The sequence below is a fragment of the Pecten maximus genome, chromosome 18 (assembly GCF_902652985.1).
Source record: "Pecten maximus chromosome 18, xPecMax1.1, whole genome shotgun sequence".
NCBI lineage: Eukaryota > Metazoa > Mollusca > Bivalvia > Pectinida > Pectinidae > Pecten > Pecten maximus.
The window spans coordinates 16,895,416-16,903,110 of NC_047032.1; positions in this window are offsets into that span (position 1 = coordinate 16,895,416).

Below are 7,695 nucleotides of genomic sequence, written 5' to 3' on the forward strand. Positions count from 1 at the left end.
AATGTACGACCCATCTCATATATTATATCACTTGTAACGTACGACCCATCTCATATATCATATCACTTGTAATGTACGACCCATCTCATATATATCACTTGTAACGTACGACCCATCTCATATATATCACTTGTAATGTACGACCTATCTCATATATTATATCACTTGTAACGTACGACCCATCTCATATATCATATCACTTGTAACGTACGACCCATTTCATATATCATATCACTTGTAATGTACGACCCGTCTCATATATATAACTTGTAACGTATGACCCATCTCATATACAGTTAACCTGTAGCTTAAATGTTGTGCACTACTTGTTTAAACGAGTGCACTAGTGTGTAAAGGTTAACTTACACTCAACTGCACCATATTACTTGTATGATCTTGTACCTATAAAAATATGTCTAAACTTGATACATTTGATGACTATACACTTCACCATCTTAAGACACACAACTGAATTGTAAAATATAATTTCCCCATTGATTTATTTAGCACTTGATCGATTTCTTTATTTATTTTCTTCATCACTCAAAATTAAAATCGGTCAGCCGTTACAAGTCTAGGCTTGTTTAAAGGCTGACGTCAACATAAAAAATCTACACCTTGCATCTGGTGTTGATGGGTAAAAATAGAGCTTGTTGACGACTAATACACACAGACGACTGTCTGAAAATTGTGTAAGAAGTCTTAAAATATTCAGAATTTTGGGTAAACAAGTTTCATGTACGTTTTTGTTTAGTATCGCCTTTGTTCGTACTAACCCGAAGGTTTCTGATCTTTTATCGGCCATAAAAACTTATATTGGTCGACATTCGTATGAGCAGAGACGCTTGGATTTTGAGGATGGCCTTGATCAAAAGATATCAAAAGTTACACATAGCACAAAAAACACCCCCCCCCCCCCCCCCCCCCATGAATAAGGTTGGTTTGATCCTTGATGTCCCAAATGGGGAATTAGATTCCTCCTAAACGCCCTAGACGATTTCAGCCTTGCCATGAAACATCACTGGGTGTTCACTTATGATTGAACCACTCAAATCTCATTTTATAGTGTAATCATACTGAAAGTCATAAAAATAAACATGGTATATGACACTCCGTCCGGTCACAATATATTTTAGTTTCGTATAATTTTCTTCACGCACTTTCTAAGGGATTGCCCCGTCTCTGAGGGGCCGCGGTGGCCGAGTGGTTAAGGTGTCCCGACACTTTATCACTAGCCCTCCACCTCTAGGTTGCGAGTTCGAAACCAACGTGGGGCAGTTGCCAGGTACTGACCGTAGGCCGGTGGTTTTTCTCCGGGTACTACGACTTTCCTCCACCTCCAAAACCTGGCACGTCCTTAAATGACCCTGGCTGTTAATAGGACGTTAAACAAAACAAACCAAACCGGTCACAATATTGGAGGCACCTTGGTTTAGTGGTAAGACGCAGGGCTACGTGACAGAAGGGTCGCGGAACTGTTATAAACGAAACTACAGACCGCGGCTTCAAGGAATGTGACGGACAAAAATTACGAATGATAGTGTTGATTTGAGTTTTTTTCAGACAATCAAATTACCGTTAATCGTTCATTGTTTTATATAAGTATTTGTATATTTAAGAGATGATCTTGTCTACTTCTGTCCTTACAATTGCATTCCTTCTCCCTCTGATTCTTCTAAATCGGATAAGACTAATCCAATGTTCTTCATTATCTATACAACTTGAGGTAGAAGGAGAAAGCGTTACTTTGCTGGCAAAACGTGTGGGCAAGCGTCCTTACGTTTAGAATAAACAAGGGTCAAATTAATCTTGGTTGCTTTCTTGTTCCTATGCAAATGAGGTCTAGGAATAGTAGTCCGAGTTTTCCTCTGGCCCTGACACCAGACTTAGACATTCTGACAGATACATGTCTGGTGTAGTCCAAGCTTGGGTTCCCGTGTTTCTTTTGGCCCTGACATTCTGGCAGATAGATGTCTGGTGTTGTAGGTATAAAAGTCATATATCTGTTGGAATATATCCCAATTTGGGGTCAGGGCTAGAGGAAGAGAACCTCCAATTTGACATGGAATAGACCACATTAGGCCCCTCTGATAACATTCGGTGACCAAAAGCAAGATGTATCGATTCCTAAGTTACCAATCAGTTGGGTTATTGTTTAATGGGTACTCTCTCTCTCTCTCAAAATATAACGAATCTCTTTGAAACTTCTCACTTGTGGTATCGTAGCTGTGCTGTCCCGACACCTGAGCAACGCTTTTTTAAACAGTAACCGGAGATTTCTTCACTGAGCTCTTGGCAGGTTTCATTAATAATATGCGGGCTTTGTCATAATATCACGCGGTTGTGCTTTCCCTGAGGGACGATTTTTGAGAGTTTTTGGCATTCGATTTAAAAAAAAAATTCATTCTGATGTTACTGAATACTTGTTGATTTCTTCTTGGGTTAAATCTTTCACGCGGGGCACTCCGCTACAGGAAATGACGCCGCGGTGGCCGAGTGGTTAAGGTGTCCCGACACTTTTACACTAGCCCTCCACCTCTGGGTTGCGAGTTCGAAACCTACGTGGGGCAGTTGCCAGGTACTGACCGTAGGCCGGTGGTTTTTCTCCGGGTACTCTGGCTTTCCTCCACCTCCAAAACCTGTCCCGTTCTTAAATGACCTTGGCTGTTAATAGGACGTTAAACAAAAACAAACAAACCAAACCAGGAAATGACGGTCCTGAGAATGTAATTAGAAATCGAATTACGTACCTTAACTTTTTTAGCTATTACTTCCAAGGAGCACATACTTTTTGTCATATTTTCATATAATCTGTAATATTGAGTCCAGTATATTTATGTGAGTTGTGTTTATCGCCCCGTGAACAGCCAGTGTCATTTTGAGACGGGATTTCCTTGTAATAGCTGATGGCGACTTCATCAATGTAAACTACACACGGGAGGCCCATCAAATGCCATCCATAGTAATTAGGTCAACTATCTTGTCAATCACACAAAAACGGCAGCACATACCGGTCCGTTTCTCAGCCTTTCGAAAAACACAAATCGACACGTACAAGAAGGGAGTCCAGTTCCACGCCAAAATGTCCCTTGATCAAATGTCACGTTTTTCATGCAAAATATTCTATTGATAAAATGATTGCCAACTTCGTTCTTCCACCGTTCATTACTCTGATGAAAAAAAATGAGTATGAACTGATATGCTACGAAATACTCTAAAAATTCATTCATAGATATTTATTTTATGAACATCGTTGTTTATTTACTTGTAACATACCGAATCTGCACTCAAGTGTGAATCCTATATAGATTCTACATCGCCGACAGCGTATACACTGCTCGTCACAAAAATGCAGAAAAACGACACCCACGGTATTTTCCATTAACACATAACAACAAAACAAACAAACAAACAAGAACAATAGCTATGTCATTAAACAATGATCGCATATACATGTAGGATCACAGGGACTTGAGAATTAGTTACAGTCTACATGTATTTGGACCTCCCCTAGTGTGTATCACAGGGACTTGAGAATTAGTTACAGTCTACATGTATTTGGACCTCCCCTAGTGTGTATCACAGGGACTTGAGAATTAGTTACAGTCTACATGTATTTAGTCTAAACAATATTTTTATTAACATTCAAGTACACACATCACAATACAAATTATATATACATATAGGGTTGGAAAACAAGCTAAAAGCTTATACTAATTCCTTTACATGTGTTTGGACCTCCCTTAGTGTGTATAGCACATTTAGAGACGTTTTGGGGGCTATATATTTACCATTGTATGGCACTGCCACTATATAACCCTACCAATTCAGTTGCGAGTTCACCAGCTTATGAACTGCCAACTGAAATTTGAATTTGAAAATTTAAAAAAAAAATCGCACGACAAATAAAAAAATCGCACATGGTAGCGCGCTTCATGGAATCTGCCTCTGTCCAGTTGGCATTCATATTGACTATGAATGCCAACTGAAAGCCGTTCAATGCTTAAATGAACACCGGGGGTGTCATTTTTACCAAATTTTAATCTAGTCACCCAAAAACGTCTCAAAATGTGCTATACACACTAGGGGAGGTCCAAATACATGTATACTTAACTAATTATCAAGTCCCTGTGTGTAGGAACTCGATATATGTCTACGCGTGGCGCGATAGAACTATTTCGGGCGCTACATCGCCGACAACGACTAATTATGATGGATTTAAAACAAAATTAGACTGAGGTACATTTTAATATATTTAACACCCTCCAAAAGTTTGAGCTTCTAACTGTATCTTTTAAATCTAAAGTTGGAAAATATGTTTTTGTATCCCGAAGAAATTGGAGTATATAACTTACATGTAAACATTACAAAGATTTGGGAAGACAATAGCGAACACGTCTTAATTGGTCTTTAAAAATCGTAATGAATTAATGTAGAATTATACAATAATATTAAGTTACTGAGAATGGTCCCTGTGTCACACACTCATTGTGCATATACAATCAGGTAGAATGAAGAAAAAACCCCAAAACATGTTCAAGTTCTTTACTAACTTTGAAATATCACCTCGTTTTGCAACAATGACGAAAAAAATACCAAATGTTCAGGCCTCCCAGCCCCGCGAAGCTTTCCAAGAAATTGTGTAAAATCCTGCATTCTGAGAAAGTGATCTATGGTATATATAATCCATATTTTCAGTGTGTTTTTTTTTCTTTTTTTTTCTCTTATTTTTTTAATTTGATTTTTTTCTCATGATAAACTGTTAAGGATGTATGTAACAAAGGAACAAGGCGGGGTCTGGGGGCCGCCCAGGTCCTCCGAAGCTCTCGGCAAAGTGGTGTATCATCATCAAATTAAATTTCTTTTCATTTTTTCTTTCATCTTCAGGATATTATTTTCCATGATTAACTGTTCTAGGGTCGAGAAAATAAGGCGAGGGTCTGGGGCCATGCTTAATGTTTTTTTTCTGAATGATGTTTTCAGGATTAACGGTTTAATGTGTTACTAAAAAGAAAACAGGGCTGGGATCTGAGGGCCGCCCCAGAAGCTCTTGATAAAATAGCGTATTACCATCACCAGAGATATATGTCTCTGCCATCACATTGTGGAAGTTTCAGGATAACATTTTTCCTACTTTAATTTTCGCAATTTTCTTAATGAAAATTCAGGATTAACTATTTAGAGGTTGTTGGACATTAAAGAAAACAAAGCTGGGATCTCTGAGCAGCCCAAGACCGATTCACGGTTTTAAAATGGAGCTAATAAAACGATAATGTCTGTTGTGGTTATCTTTAAAACTGTGTATGTCCACACAAACTTCCAAAAAATGCAGAGTTTTCAGATTTCATAGAACAGGTAAGATCATTTTCTCTCTCAACCTGTTGTCGTGCATTCTTTGTTTTATATTTGTAATGCTATAAGGCAGCAGGGTAGTGTTTCGATCGTGAGTTTTCTAGGTGTCTTACTGAGAGTATACAGTGTACATGTAGACATTCTATACTGAGAGAAAGTGACAATGGAAACGATTGAAAACTGTAAGGGAGGCTGAGAAAAGAAAGATGTTTGATAGAAGAAATTAGTAAAATATTACCCCCCATATGAAAAACGGTAACAATTCTTTATGTTACTGTATTTTTACATAAACATCGCCATTAGATGTCACTTCTACACACTACCCATTGAAATCGACAAACTTTAGCCATTGTCTTGAAAATGATACTTATTCCATACTCCCTCTATTGTCATTTTCCCTCTCCTGTTACATTTGGAACCCAACTAAATACCCACGGGGTCAGATAGGGTCTCACGTGTGTCTTCGGGGTCGAATACTGTGTCGAATGTGAGAGGGATGTAGTGGAACTGGACAGGGCGCTGACCATTTAGGTAGCTCAAATAGTTAGAGCGTCTGTCTAGAGTTAGGCGGTCATGGGTTCGAGTCCGGTATGATCGTTGCATGTGTTACACACATACATACTGTATATATCTACTGTGTAATCCACCGTCATGAATATACTCATCTGTCAATCAAAGGTCATCACTCTGGATCTCTGGAACATTTTTGTTTATCAATTTATTTATTTATCGTATATTTATTTATCTTGTTTTCTTCCTTGTCTTTAAAATATGTCCTCTCACCTTTTTTGTCATTACTTTGCACCTATTGTTGTTTGTATTCTTATTTGTTCACGTAACTCTTCATTTATGGAGGAAATAAAGATATGAATGAATGAACATGCAGGTAGTTCTGGAGGGACTATGACTTCGGGTCTTACAAACTATCATTATTAGGGTAATGTTATCATTTTCCCCCATTTGTTGGTTTTAAATATAGTTTTCTACCATGGACGCAGTTTTGTGCATTTTTGTAACAAACAATGAATAGGCTGTTGACACTGTAGCATCTTTAAATTGAAATTTAAAAGATTGAATGAGAATATCAAATATTTGGAGATGATTTTATCTAAAGTACATTGTATAAAACAATACAACAGTCTGCTCTTGTGTTCAACCAATCACAAAACAATACTCCTTGTCGGAGAAACAGCTCCTTGGCAATATCGTTTAGTTTAGTCAATAAAAAATAATAGTGCCTTAGAATGGATTTCTGATAAAGTGGTGATTCAGTTTGAAATTCCCGCTATCTTAAGTTTGATAACTAAAACTATGGAAGATTACATGTTTGTCTTTCGTTTCCAAAAGACTTACTGTATTAACCTTCCTTCCTTCCTTCCTTCCTTCCTTCCTTCCTTCCTTCCTTGAACTGTTGTCTTGACCCGAATGTCAAAGGTCAAATGAGAGCAAATTAAATTATTTGAGGCAGCAAGAATCATTACCGACATGCCATCTTACTCTAGCAAACAATCTCTATATAAAGAATACCAGCTCCAACCTTTATCTGAAAGAAGAAAGAACTCCACAATGAATTAACTCCTTCCTATTTCAGCAATCTTCTTCCTCCAAGAGTAGCTACAATGTAGGTGAACGTAATTCGTATAAAGTTAGAAATAAGGAAAACTATACCGTTCCAAATTTGCGATTGTCTACTTCTTATGAATCCTTTATCCATCTTCTGTTAGGTTATGGAATAATTTACCTATTGATGTCAGAGAACAGCCATCCATTAGTAGTTTTAAATCCAAAATAGAAAACAATCGTGATGTATTACCTATTTATTATCTACCTGGAAATAGAAAATTAAATGTTTTACACACAAGATTAAGACATGTTTGTAGTAGCTTAAACTATGATTTGTATAGAGTAAATATAATAAATGATCCAACCTGTTCATGTGGTAATGAGTGTGAAAACGTGTATCATTATCTTTTTGATTGTATATTGTACAGAAGAGAGCGTGAAACTTTATTTGATAACCTCTCCCGCTATTGTATTGTGACGCTCAATGCTATTCTCTGGGGTTCTCCTAAATTATCTGATGAACAAAACGGCTATATTTTTCAATATGAACAAAATTTTATTAAATCCAGTAATCGATTTTAGGTAATGACTGTCTGTCTGTCTGTCTGTCTGTCTTAATTAACTGGCATTAACATATCAACTTTTCATTCTGTTCCCCATATCTCTCTTTTCTTACATCATATCCATATACTGTATTATGCTGTAAAAGTCCCAGCTTGTAAATTAATTTATTTGGAAAAACATGTATGGATGAATGGCATTAAATGCCTTTGACACAAC